This window comes from Pelophylax lessonae (genome assembly GCF_965119305.1).
Source record: "Pelophylax lessonae genome assembly, chromosome: 6".
In the NCBI taxonomy this organism is placed as follows: domain Eukaryota; kingdom Metazoa; phylum Chordata; class Amphibia; order Anura; family Ranidae; genus Pelophylax; species Pelophylax lessonae.
The window spans coordinates 91,233,863-91,248,373 of NC_138773.1; the positions used below are offsets into that span (position 1 = coordinate 91,233,863).

Here is a 14,511-nt window from a genome sequence, read left to right on the forward strand (position 1 = left end):
CCTATCACACCTATATATTTGTATGTGTATAAATACATATAAGTGTGTGTGTATATGTACCCCTATACAGAAGTTCAGATGTTTTGCCTGCCTCCGAAGACCCACAAAAAATGCCCAAAAAAACGCCTGCGCCAAAAAAAAAAAAGCCCAGGTGTTTTATTGCAGGCGTTTTTTTGGGCATTTTTTGTGGGTCTTTGGAGGCAGGCAAAACATCTGAAATTCTGTATAGGGGTATATATACATACACACTTATATGTATATATACACATACACATATATAGTTGTGAAAGGAGAGAAGCCATATGGGTGTTAATTATTTCATTAGCGCAAGCATAGTGTTCTGCTACTTTCACACCTATATATGTGTATGTGTATATATACATATAAGTGTGTGTGTATTTATACCCCTACACAAAAGTTCTGATGTTATGCCTGCCTCCAATAACCCCCAAAAAATGCCCAAAAAAATGCTTGCTACAAAACCGGCAAGGTGTGAAAATGGCGGAGCCATATCCCTGTTCTATAAGTGACCTAATAGAAACGATCTTTTTTTTTTCTGGTTCTGGACATGCTACAGAGCTGAAACTTCACAGGTACACTTTTTAGACCCCCCAGACACTAAATCCAAATCAAATTTTTTTTTTCAATAATTTTTTCAATAATTGGCTCTCAATCAAAAATGAAAATTTTTAAGAACTTTTTTTGTGTGATTAATATTCTCTGGGGCATGACCCAGAACCCTATGCACTTTTTAGGGGCAGTTATTGTGTTTTAGGGCTTCAAAATGGGTTTTTTGATTACCGAAGTTTGGGTCCCATTGATTTCAATGGGGTTCTGAAATCCGGACCGAACTTTCTGGAAGTTCTGGTGTTCTGGTCGAACCGAACTTTTGAAAAGTTCGATCATCCCTAATGATAATGACCCCAAAAACACCTCCAAGGCGACCACTGCCCGAAGGTAAAGGCGATGGACTGGCTTGTCTATCCAGACCTAAACCCTATTGAGCATCTGTGGGGCATCTTCAAATGGAAGGTGGAGGAGTGCAAGGTCTCTAACATCCACCAGCTCTGTGAAGTCGTCATGAAGGCGTGGAAGAGGACTCCAGTGGCAACCTGTGAAGCTCTGGTGAATTCCATGCCCAAGAGAGTTAAGGCAGTGCTGGAAAAAAAAATGGTGGCCACACAAAATATTAATACTTTGGCCCAATTTGGACATTTTAACTTAGGACAGTACTCACTTTTGTTGGCAGCGGTTTAGACATTAATGGCTGTGTGTTGAGTTATTTTGAGGGAACAGCAAATTTACACTGTTATACAAGCTGTACACTCACTACTTTACATTGTAGCAATGTGTAATTTCTTCAGTGTTGTCACATAAAAAGATATAAAAAAATATTTACAAAAATGTGAGGGGTGTACTTATTTTTGTGAGACACTCTATTTACACTATATATATAAAAAATGGGGCAGACTTGATGGACCACTTAGTCTTTTTAATGCCATCACTCTTCTAGATTTCTGCATGAAGTGCAAGATTTTCACTCATCCAAGGCATGCCAGCCATTTGGCTCCTAGTCGCTCTGCCAAGCTCATTTCCTACAAGAGACTTCTAGTGAAAACATTTGGCTGAGCCCTGCTGCCATTGTGGGCGAACTTTGTTCCCAATAACACTAGTTTAGAAATGTCACAATATCTCTCTTCCTAGGAAATGTGTAGTGGAAAAGAGCCACTAGGGGGGTTCCAGTATCCGAGAGACATGCAGCAGCTTTCCAATTTCCAGATTTGCATGCTGTCCTGCCCACAATATGAGTCAGTGCTGGGAAACAGTGTGATCACAAACTACAGAAGGGAAAAAAAAGAATTTAACACAGTAGGCTGGGCAATCCTGTGTAAGAGCTGAAGAGGAAATACGTGTGATGTCTTGATAAGAGTTGTAAAAAACTTTTTCGGCTAATGGAGAGACATACGAGGTGAAGAACAATTTCGCCGAGCGCTATCGATCCAGGTGACAGCTGCTCGACGGGCAGATTGTAATGTAAGTTTATCAAATGTCATCTGACGTAACTATAGATCAGTGTTTGTCACAAGTAACGATAACCTGAGAAAATGAATGAGATTCATGTCTGATTAGAGGAATTGCATGAGTCGAAAAGATGTAATCGTGTGACAATCTGACTGTGTATGGGCACAAGTGATTTCAGGAGATCAGCTCCAACGATAAGCATGTTAGCTGAATTTGTTTCAGGGGATCCCAACTAATTGCACAGGGGGGTAAGATTATTATCCATATGCCACTCACTGTGCAGAAGTGGCATTGGGGTGACTTACTAAAGAGTGCTTTGTAAATAAGGCAAATCTGTGTTCACTTTGAATACCCAATTATGAGCAAGGGGATTAAAAAAACTGAATTTATGTTGGCACGTAATAGGGTATCCATAGTGATTACAGCTCTTCTTTATATAGAAATATAGATGACATGGGAAAAAAAGCCTCACCTTTTTGTTTGTTTTTTGTTTTTTTTAATTAACATTTTTGTCAGAGTTTATAGCTGTTTTATCCAAAACGTGTTAAAATTCACTTGCTGTTGTTTGATTCAGTGAGGCTGATTTACTAAAGGAGTTCACTCATATATTCAGATGCAATAAGTAAACAGGAATATGATGTTAATATGATTGGATAATTAAAGAAAATGTTCACTTTTTTTTGGAGTCACGGTTCCTAACCCCTTTAGGGTTTGTTCACATAAGGGGGCAGTAAAACCAAGCTGTTGAGTGGTGATTTTGCCGCCTTTCGACCCCCCCTCCTGAACACAGATGCACAGCTGTAAAGGGCTGTACACATGCCACGGCCATGATAGTGTGCTTCACAGCCGTGGCAAAAATAAAACAGTATGTGACATACCGCCACTGAACACATTCCATGCAGGTTTATGAGGCTGTGCCGCAACCGCATGCAATGGAAGCAAATGCAGCGCAGTGGTACATTTACAGGGTTAAATCAGGCAGTGAGGAGGCGACACATTGACTCCTTAACGCCTGTCAAATGCCTCTAAAAAATGGCTACATCCAGACAGCCTGTGTGCGACCAGCAGTAGCTCTCAGATTTCTTCTCTGTACAAATCAAAGCCTAGCACCATCGCCATTTATATATAACCACTCATCTCCGACTGATACGGACACAGCTACTGTGCATCCAGGGCTCGGCATTTCTGTAGAGTTTGGCTACATACAAGCTGGCTAATCAGCCGCGTTGTATGAGGCTCTAGCATAACGTTTTTCTGTGTCCAGCCTTCTACCTCTGCTGGAAACCAGTTTTAAGTACCATCTACTCTTTCGGTAGTTTGAGGTCATGTCTCCATGTTCTTGATCTCAGCTTCTTACTGAAAATAATACCTTCCTGAATATTTTTCACCCTAATCATGCCCCCATTTTTCCTTCAAGCCATACACATTAGGCTCCTGCAATCTTTCCTGATATGTTTTTTTCCTTAAAGCAAGCCATAGGCAGTTTGAATCTCGGCCAGTTCCTGCTGAACCAGCCTAGATTTGAACCATGTATGGCCAGGCTGAATATACCCAAGTTGATAGACCCACCAGCTTGGGTACAACCAATCTGTCGGATTTTATTGTTGCTAGTGGCTATTATAGCTGCGAGTAGTTAGCTTCCTGAACTCCCCTTGGAGAACACAGTGGCTCCGTGGAAGGATTCAGCCAGTGTTGATGGGGGAATAAAGGGATTTTCTTTCCTGTGGTTGCAGGATAGAAAATCGCTCCGTCTATGTCCAATTTGTTTGGCCCGTCTTTGGCCATCTATCTTATCATTTGTCTATTTTATCAAAAATAAACCTTTGCTAAGCAAACATAGACGTTAAACAGCTGTTACTTAATGCACTTGTGGCAAAGCAAATGTTCTCTATCAAGGGAAAGATTTTTTTTTTTATATCAAGAAAAAACTTTATTAAATGTTATAAACATAACACAAAACAAAACAGAGTCCAGAGCAGACAGGTCATAATCTACAAGGATCAAGCACATATAGAAAAGGGAAAGATTTTTAATGGAACCTGTTGGAGACATATTGTAAAATCTGAGTGCCGTACATTGGATTTTACCACTGTCCATCCCAATAACTGAAATTGGACTATCGCTCTGCATAAGGCTGTCCAGTTTAGGCTGTGATGTAATCAGGAAGATTTTGAAGTATATAAAGAATTGCTTGGTAGTTTATTTCTGAAAGATCAAAGTGCCAAGGTATTCATATTTGTGATGGAGAAGAGTATCAATCCTTACTTTAACTGTTGGTGTGCCGTAAACCTGAAAAACATTTTATGACGGCCATTTTTTTGGGCAAACATACAGTTAAAATACCATTTCTTCTACCCCAACAAAGAGGGAAGAATCCTTAATCAGTCACAGCTGTCTACTTTGGAAGGCTCCTGAAGGGTTTTATATGTTGTGAATTTTTATTTTCTCCCAGCGGCCCTTATTATCTTTAGTGATCAGTTAATCATACCACATAAAACTGGACCGCATATGGCTGATTTACTAAATGAACAGTGCATGTGTAAAAAATATTGTGGTTTTTTTTGTTAGTTGTCCTTGCAAACGATTGGGTATTCTTCTATTCACTTGGATCCACCTCATTTACTAAGTAAAAATTTGGTTTGATAAGTAAACACTCTCTACTCCTTTAGTAAATCAACCCCGGTGTGTTCACATTGTAAGAAAGTGAAGGTAGTCACCCTCTAACAGGGAGTCGAATCACAGAAGCAAAAAAAAATAATAAATACATTGGAGATTTGGAGGAGGCTGAGAGCAATAGAGGGGACTTTGTGAATTAGGAATGCATACTTAAATAGAAATTTTTAAACCAGAGTTTAGTGTCATCTTTAGCAATGACAAATTAAATGGTTTTTTTTTTTTCTATAACTGTAGGACTAAACACAGTACAGGTAAATGTATCTGGTCGTAGATTCTTCACTTTCAATCTTATTGTCTGTTGCATTGCTATTGATTCTAATATGATTGTATGATACAGCACCAATTTTACATTTGTTTCTATCAATTTTTAACCACTTTACCACCGGAGGATTTTGCTGTCTTACGTCTGGGCCACTTTTTGCCATTCGGCACTGTGCGACTTTAACTGACAATTGCGCGATCATGCAACGCCGTACCCAAATGAAATTGACGTCCTTTTTTTCCCACAAACAGAGCTTTCTTTTGGTGGTATTTGATCACCTGTGCGATTTTTACTTTTTGCGCTATAAACAAAAAAAGAGCGACAATTTTGAAAAAATAACAATATTTTTCACATTTTTTTATATTAAATTCCCCCCCCCCAAAAAATGTAAAAATCAAAATTTTTTATAATTTTAGGCCAATTTGTTTTCTGCTACATATTTTTGGTAAAAAAAAATAGCAATAAGCGTATTTTGATTGGTTTGCGCAAAAGTTATTGCGTTTACTAACTAAGGGAAAGATTTCTGTCATTTTTGGTGTTTTTTTTTTAACGAGTAATGGCGGCGATTTTTTTTGTGGGACTGCGACATTGCGGCGGACAGATCGGACCCTTGACTGACATTTTTGACACTTTTGGGGGTACCAGTGACATTACTACAGTAATCAGTGCTATACATATGCACTGTTACTGTAAAAATTACACTGGCAGGGAAGGGGTTAATTTTTATTGGTGATCAAGGGGTTAATGTATGCCTGGTGCTTACTGACATGTGTAGGGGGAGGGGACTATGTGACCCAAGAACAGATCGCAGGTTCAGCTATGCTGAACCCTGCAATCTGACCCTGTCTGTCACTTAGGAGATCCTCCCGCTTGTGTTTACACAAGCAGGCGGATCTCCACACTCGATTCCCCGACGATCGGGGAAGAGCAGCAGCGATCGCCGCCGCTCATCCCCTCGCCCGACTCCCGCTGTGACTGAATACAGCGGGAGCGAGCCTCCGGCGGGAGAGGGGAGAGAGGGGAGGTAGGTCTACGTCGCCAGACGTTATCGAGCCACTTTGCCGCAGTAGAGCTCTAGTGAGCAGCGGCAAAGTGGTTAAAACAGCCTTTCTCAACTAGGGTTATGTGAAACCCTGGGGCCCTCCAGATGTTGCAGGGGTTCCATGAAAAATCAGCAATTTTTGCCTTTCAGATAAGTTCCCACTGACACAATGATTGTTTTAGCTATCTGCAACAGGGAAATTATTCCCAATGACAACTAATGTAAGGAACATTCTTCCCAGTGAGCATCCCAGTAAAGTAGTAGACATAGTTGTAGATAGAGGTGTAGACATAGTATATTATTTGCAGAGGTTCAAGGCTTTTTTTATGTTAAAAAAATTGAGATAAGCTGCCATAAAGACAAAAGTTAATCACGAGCTGATTGACGGTATGTGAATGATCAGTTTGCCGGTTGAAATTCCCTTTAAAATTTTTCTTTGGTGGAAGTTGCTCAAATTGATGCCAGGATGAACTGAGCACTGAGAAATTATCAAAATTGTTTTCCAACCCATCCACCCAAAGTCAACTTTGACTTCGACCTGCTAGTTAAATTCTGTGTTTGCCCTTTGGGTTTTCTTTTATGGAGCTAATTTCAGCTGCTGCCAATGTATGCAGGTGCTGGCTGCCAGAATCCAACAGCTGGCAGCGGGAGATTTCTACATCCATGCTAATTAATGTGAAGGAGGAAATCGAAAAAAGCAAAAGAACGAGAGAAATCTAGGAGTGCATAGCTAGCTTTAGTCAGATCTTTGTAGAGTTAAGCACAGGGGCTGGCTATAGTAGTTTTTTTCTATTAGGTTAGGATAATGGCAGCTACTCCAAACATGAGCAAGGGAATTAAAATAACAATTTATGTTGGCAAGTAATTGGGTATCCAAAGTATTTACAACTTTATTTATAGAAACATAGATGGCAGGGGAAAAAAAAGCCTCACCTTTTTGTGTTTTTTTGTCAGAGTTTATAGTTGTTTTATCCAAAGCGTGTTAAAATTCACTTGTTGTTGTCTGATTCAGTGAGGCTGATTTACTAAAGGAGTTGAGATTTTTCACTCAAATATTTAGATGCAATAAACAGGAATATGATGTTGATATGATTGGATAAATAAAGACATTTTTTTTTGGAGTCACATTTCTTAACCCCTTTAGGGTTTGTTCACACGAGTGGGCGGTAAAACCAAGCTGTTAAGTGGTGATTTTGCCGCCTTTCGACCCCCCTCCTGAACACAGACACACAACTGTTAAGGGCAGCACACATGCCACGGCCATGATAGTGTGCTTCCCAGCCGTGGCAAAAAAAAACAGCATTTCACATTCAGGTTACCGCCGCCGAACACATTCCATGCAAGTCTATGAGGCTGTGCCGCAACCACATGCAATGGAAGCAAATGAAGCGCAGTGGTACATTTACAGGGTTAAATCAGGCAGTGAGGAGGCGACACATTGACTCCTTAATGCCTGTCAAATGCCTCCAAAAAATGGCTGCATCCAGACAGCCTGTGTGTGACCAGCAGCAGCTCTCAGATTTGTTCTCTGTACAAATCAAAGCCTAGCACCACTGCCGTTTGTATATAACCACTCATCTCCGACTGATACTGGACACAGCTACTGTGCATCCAGGGCTCGGCATTTCTGTAGAGTTTGGCTACATACAAGCTGGCTAATCAGCCACTTTGTATGAGGCTCTGGCATAGAGTGTTTCTGTGTCCAGCCTTCTACCTCTGCTTGAAACCAGTTTTAAGTACCATCTACTCTTTCGGTAGTTTGAGGTCATGTCTCCATGTTCTTGATCTCAGCTTCTTACTGAAAATAATACCTTCCTGAATTTTTTTTTTTTTACCCTAATGTATTTCAAGAATTTAATCATGCCCCCTTTTTCCCTTCAAGTTGTACACACCACGCTTCTGCAACCTTTCCTGATAAGTTTTTTTCCTTAAAGTCAGCCAAAGAGAGTTCGAATCTTGGATGAATCAGCAGGGACTGGCCGAGATTTGAACCATGCATGACCAAGCTGAGTGTACCCAAGTTGATCGATCAATCAACTTGGGTACAACCAGTCTGTCAGAGTTTATTGTTGCTAGTGGCTGCTATAGCCACAAGTAGTTAGCATTCTGTGCATCCAAACAACCCCCACCCGGAGAGAACAGAGTGGCTCCATGGAGGGATTTAGCCAGTGTTGATAGGGAATCAAGCGATTTTCTCTCCTGTAGTTGAAGGATAGAAAATCGCTCCGTATATGACCAATCTGTTTGGCCCGTCTTTGGCCATCTATCTTATCATTGGTAAATTTTATCAAAAAGAAACCTTTGCTAAGTGAACATAATCTTAAACAGCTGTTACCTCTTGCTTATTGCACTTGTGCCAAAATGAATTTTCTCTACAAAGGGAAAGATTTTTGATGGAATCTGTTGGAGACATGTTGTAAAATCTGCATGCCATACATTAGATTTAACCCCTGTGTATCCCAATGGTTATAACTGAAGTTGGACTATCAAGGATTGCTTGGTAGTTTATTTCTGAAAGATCAAAGTGCCAAGGTTGGTGTACTGTAAACCTGAAAAACATTTTACGACGGCATTTTTTTTGGCAAACATAAAGTTAAAATACCATTCCGTCTACCCCAACAAAGAGGGAAGAATGCTTAATCAGTCACAGCTGTCTACTTTGGAAGGGTGCTGAGGAGTTTTATATGTTGTGAACTTTTATGATCTCCCAGTGGCACCTCAATATCTTTAGCGATCAGTTAATCATAACACAGAACACTGGACAGCATATGGCTAATTTACTAAATGAAAAGTGCATGTGCCATGGTTCATGTGCCAGTGGTTGGTTATTCTATTTACAATGAACCACCTCATTGACTATGCTAAATAAAAATTTGCTTTGCAAAGTAAACATTCTCTACTCCTTTAGTAAGTCAACCCCAGTGTGTTCATATTGTAGGAAAGATTTTTTTTCTTAATGTGACACTAAATGATATTCTCAAAAAAGAATCCATACACACACTACCTACTTGTCTTATCAGCTATTTTTCAATGAAAATGTTTCTTACTGTGTTTTTCCACCTCCATGTATAATTCTCTGTGAGCTCTTCCTTTTTCCCCTCACTTCCATTTGTTTGGGATAGGCAATGTCGCAATGGTTGTGGTCATGTGCACTGCTCTATGTGCACTACACATCCCATAGTCCCCAGTCCATTATAGAGCGAGCAAGAGAAGGACCATGTGGGACCATGGAAAGTGAAGGTACTCACCCTCTAATAGGGAGTCAAACAGAAGCAAAAAATAAATAAATACTTTGGAGATTTATACGTAGGAGGCTGAGAGCAATAGAGGGAACTTTTTTTGAGTTAAGAATGCATACTTAGAGATTTTTAAACCACAGTTAAGTACCACCTTTAGCAATGACAAATCAAATGTTTTTTTATTTTTGTTTTTTTTGTGTTTTTTTTTTTTTTTAATAGCTGTAGGACTCAACACAGTACAGGTAAATGTATCTGGCCATAGGCTCATCACTGTCAATCTTATTGTCTGTTGCATTGCTATTGATTCTAATATGATTGTATGATACAGCACCAATTTTAAATTTGTTTCTATCAATCTTAAAAACAGCCTTTCTCAACTAGGGTTATGTGGAACCCTGGGGTCCTCCAGATGTTGCAGGGGTTCCATGGGAAATCAGCAATTTGTGCCTCTCAGATAAGTTCCCACTGACACAATGATCGTTTCAGCTATCTGTAACAGGGAAATTATTCCCAATGAGCTCCCAGTAAAGTACAGAGTTGTAGACATAGTAGCAATTCCTTGAGCCTAGAAAGTTTTCTCAAGGGTTTTTACATGTTAAAAAGATTGGGAAAAGCTGCCATGAAGACAAAATTGAATCACAAGCTGATTGGTGGCATGTGAATGATCATTTTGTCAGTTAAAATTTACTTTATATTTTTTCTTTGGTGGAAATTAGAGTGGAAATTGCTCAAATTGATGCCAGGATGAACTGAGCACAGAGAAGTTATCAAAATTGTTTTCCAACCTATCCATCCAAAGTCAACTTTGACTATGACCTGCTAGTTACATTCTGTGTTTCTCTTTGGTTTCCTTTAATCGGCCATTTATGAAGCTAATTCCAGCTGCTGCCAATGTATGCAGGTGCTGGCTGCCAGAATCCAATAGCTGGCAGCCGGAGATTCCTCCATCCATGCTAGTTAATGTGAAGGGGGAAATTGATAAAGCGAAAGAACAAGAGAAATCTATAAGTGCATAGCTAGCTTTAGTCAGATCTTTGTTGGGTTGAGCAAAGGGGCTGGATATAGTATTTGTTCCACTGTTAGGTGAGGATAGTAAAGGGCCCCCTGTCTCTGTAACCTACATCCTGAATGCAACTCCTCTACAGAGGATCCCACATTTTATATATATTTTTTTCAGTCTTGATGTATTTACCAAATGCAATCAGTATCTACATGAATCACTGTGTAGCAGAATACTCTGCCCCCCCCCTTTCCCCCCATGCACCAAAGCCCCTTGTATAGTCTTCTTTGGGTAAATTTGTTGCTTTGGAAAACATCTCCCAGACCATCACACTCTAAAAAATATATCTGCCCCCCCCGCCCCCCCAGCAATTGTATAGTCTTTTTTGGGTATAGCTAGAGGGTCGCATAGTGTAAATCTGTTTATTGCAATATACAGAAATGCACTTACATTGTGTATGAAAAGTGCAGAGTTTAAAATCAGGAGGTCTGGGTCGTCGATGCATTCCACAGACCAGAACCGAAAGTGAGGCACTGACGCTGGAAGCTCCGCCCTACGTGTTTCGTCACATCAACGTCATCAGAAGCTGCGCCATATTGCTACACTTCCAGGTTTATATATACTATGGTTTCCTAGCAACCCCAGGTAACGTTGCCAGGGGCCCTCTTTTTAGTCAATTACTATATTTTTTTACCAAATGTCTTAACCCTTTGCTAGTACGACGCACTGTCCAATCCATCTCTTTGAACAATATTTGTGTACAATGAGTTTACATCTATAGTAACTAATATTTCTTCTTCCAACTCTTGCATATTCCTTTTTTCTGATATGAGTTGTTTACTGTCCCTCAGATATGACCTACCCTTTGAGTACACAAATATTGTTCAAAGAGATGGATTGGACAGTGCGGAGTGGGCATTACAAAAATACACAGTTTCGAAACAAGAATAAATACTTTTTATACTGGAAGGCCTAGAGATGGCTATGAACAGCAATTACTTCTGGTATAAGGGAGACCATTATGTCCAGACCAAGGATGTGGCAATGGGAGCGAGCTATGCTCAAAGCATAGCAAATATATTTAAAAAAATGGGAAGAGGAACAGATTTACAGTATGGAAAGACCAAATAGTATTACAAATGATACAAAGATGATATCGTGATAATTTGGAAGGGAACGGAAAGATCATTACAATAATTTTTTGAAGAGATCAATCAAAATGCATATGGAATTTCCTTTATGGGAAGTTGGAACCACCAAACCATAGATTATTTAGATCAGATCTTTAACAAGGAGGCCCCCAGATTCCTTCTCCCCCCTATGCTAATGAGTATGGGGTACAAAGTACCCCTACCTATTCACCAAATAAGTCTCAAAAAGAAATAAAAACACACACTCAATTTTTGACAATTCCTTTATTAAAAATAAAAAAAAACAATGTCCTCTGATGTAGATTGGTGCATGCTGGGTCAGTGATGTCACATTAGGGCGGTGCCACCAGGTGACGTCGCTAGGTGGCCCTGCCCCTTACCTATTTTGGAAACTGCTAAACAGCAGAGCAGGCTTTTTTGTGTGTGTTTTTATTTCTTTTTGACACTTTTTTTGGTGAGTGAGTAGGGGTATAATGTACCCTATATTAATTCACAAAGGGGGGGGGCAGGATCTGGGGGCCCCCTTGTTCCAGATTCCGTTATTCCCCCTGCCCACAGATGCACATTGTGCCGAGCAGCTGCCCTGCTGCATAATACTCCCTCAGCAAGGGCCCCATTTACAAAAGTCTTTGCACATTTCCCAATGAATGTAAGGCATTCTCCACACACAGAAAGGCTTCTTCACAGTAAGAGCTGTAAAAATGTGGAAAAGGCTCCCCAACTAACTAGTTTTGGTTAGCTCAGTAGATTGTTTTAAAAAAAAAAAGCTGGAAGAATTCCTAAATGCACAAAATATAACTGGATACTAACATTTTTAGGTAATAACACTATCGGTAGTTGATCCAGGGATTATTTGATTGCCTCCTTGGAGATCAGGAAGGATTTTTTTTTACCCAACTGGAGCAAATTTGATAATGCTTTATTGTTTTTTTGTTTTGCCTTCTTTTGGATCAACTGTGGGTATAGGATTGTGTTTACGTAAGTTTCTATTAGTTAGTTGTTTTTTTTTTTTTATATTGGTTAAACTGGATGGAACTTATTCAACCTGACTAATAATGTACGTAACTAGAAAAAAAAAAAAAAACCTCTCAGATTGGACAAGGTGGAGAGGCAGTGATCTCCACCCAGAGAATGTTTTGCCTTAAATAAGGAAAATTCAAGGTGATCTGTAAATGGCACCTGTGACAGACGAGTGACACCCTGTGTTCATTATACAGCAAGGCAGCTGCTTGGCACAGGACATTAAAGTTAGAAGCAAAGGTTGTTGTAGTGGTGGTGCTTACTATAGTGATTTTCAGCTTCCACAGGAATCACACAGGTATGGAGTATGCATTGGTTGGTACTTACTTGCTGTTGAAAATGAGTCATGTATTGCAGAAGTCCCTCTTTGGGACTTCTAAGGCACCGTACAGCATAACATTCATGCATATTCTGGTGTACAGGTAGTGTGCACAGGCTGCTGCCAGCAGCCTGCCATAATCGATATTAGGCTGAGTTAAGTTTTGGCTGTATGTGGCTGTATACATATCCAAGTAGTACACATGAATAGGTATGTGTAGAGAGACATGTCCCTCAAATGCAATCATTTTGCATTTAGGGGAAATGTACCTGTATAGGAGTACGGCTTAGATAAGCATACAGCCCTGTGCAGCTGAAGCATATTTTAGGCTGTCATTGAATTTCACGGACTGCTGACACTGATCTACATTATATGCCCCACTTTTGCCTCAATGTACAAATTAATGCATCCATGTGCATGAGGCCTTAAATACTAAAAGCAGGAAAAAAGAAAAAATTACTGCCCCTACCAATCAATCAAAATCAGTGTTTAATAAACCATAACTGGTATGATGAATCCTGACTAGTAAATGTTAGGAGCAACTTATTTTCTCCAGTTTTCTATAATCAGCTACTTTGTGGTCTTTTTCTACATATGTGGTTCAGTATGTTCTCAGATTTATTATAACCAAGAAATTAAAGGGTTAATATTTTTTTCAGCTAAAGATAAAATATGATCTCTTCTATCCAGCCAGCAGGTGGAGCTTTAGGTTCCTTTTCACATTTCCCTATATAGCTCTTTTGATGTTTCAGTTGTTTACATAGCTCAATAGCTCAAGTGGAATTTCACACATATAGGTGAACAAGTCAATGCAGTGAATTATCCCCCTCCCTCTCCCTCCCAAAGAAAACCCCTGTCCAAGTATTTAGTCAGAAACAGCAATGCTTAAAACTACTGTTGTGCAGCCTCGTTCTATAACTTGTAGTTCAGAATCCTTTGTCATGTATTTAGTGATTGCAGCACTCCCCCCTTGAGGGCTGCTGGATTTTAACCCTTTTAGGTCCCTCTGGGTTACCGGTAGCAACTGCATGCAGAATCTTAACACTTTACTTTCATGGCTCAGTCAATGAACAGTCTAGGGGTTGTTGTTTTTGATGTTTATTTTAGATGGGGATGAGAGAAGGGATGAGTGGGATACTCCAACACTTGAACTATTCACAATGCTGAGGACTTCTATCTGAGAATGCGGCAAGGCCGCAGCTTCATCCTGCCACTAGATAATTCTGAAGTAATGTTCCTTAAGTACTTATCTTCAGGGCACTTACCTAGTACCCCCTTTCTGTCCACCAGCTGACACCCGTCCTCTGACTACTCTACTCCGGAGTGGCCCCCTTCCTGGTCAGGCCTGTAGACACGATCCCCTGTACTCAAGATGCTGCTTTTCAGGTTCTCCAGTGTCTCAACTCCTCCTAGTCAGCTCTTCTGGACCTCTGGGTTCAGCTCCACACCTCTGGTTCACCAGGCTGACTGCCTGTGACCATACACCAACCACTGCAGAAGAGGAGGCAGCGCCACCCTCCTTCCGGGACTCTGCTCATCAGCCAAAGACCTTGAGCACATGTGCCCTTGGCTTTTATACTACACCCCACAATGCACCAAGACAGCAGTCTGTGCCAATCCCTGGGGCTGTATCAAAGCCTGTGTACCCATTGGTCAGGTTTCCTCCACTGTCTAATGTGCCTCCCCATTGGACCAGTGGGGGCACACCCCAGACCACATGAATCACACACTGAGCATATTGAGCAGACTTAACTCACAGATCCTGCACTCTGTTAGACAG

General features: G+C 40.4%; 1 protein-coding gene across 1 annotated transcript in view; it reads left to right on the top strand.

The window, feature by feature from the left end:
* Positions 1-1,865: 1,865 nt before the first annotated feature.
* LOC309557882 (uncharacterized protein) overlaps positions 1,866-14,511 on the top strand; it is a 56,917-nt gene continuing 44,271 nt past the window's right edge. Inside the window, exon 1 of the mRNA XM_082260700.1 lies at positions 1,866-2,034. The gene's annotated coding sequence lies outside the window, so the exon portion shown is untranslated. The remainder of the gene's footprint in view (positions 2,035-14,511) is intronic.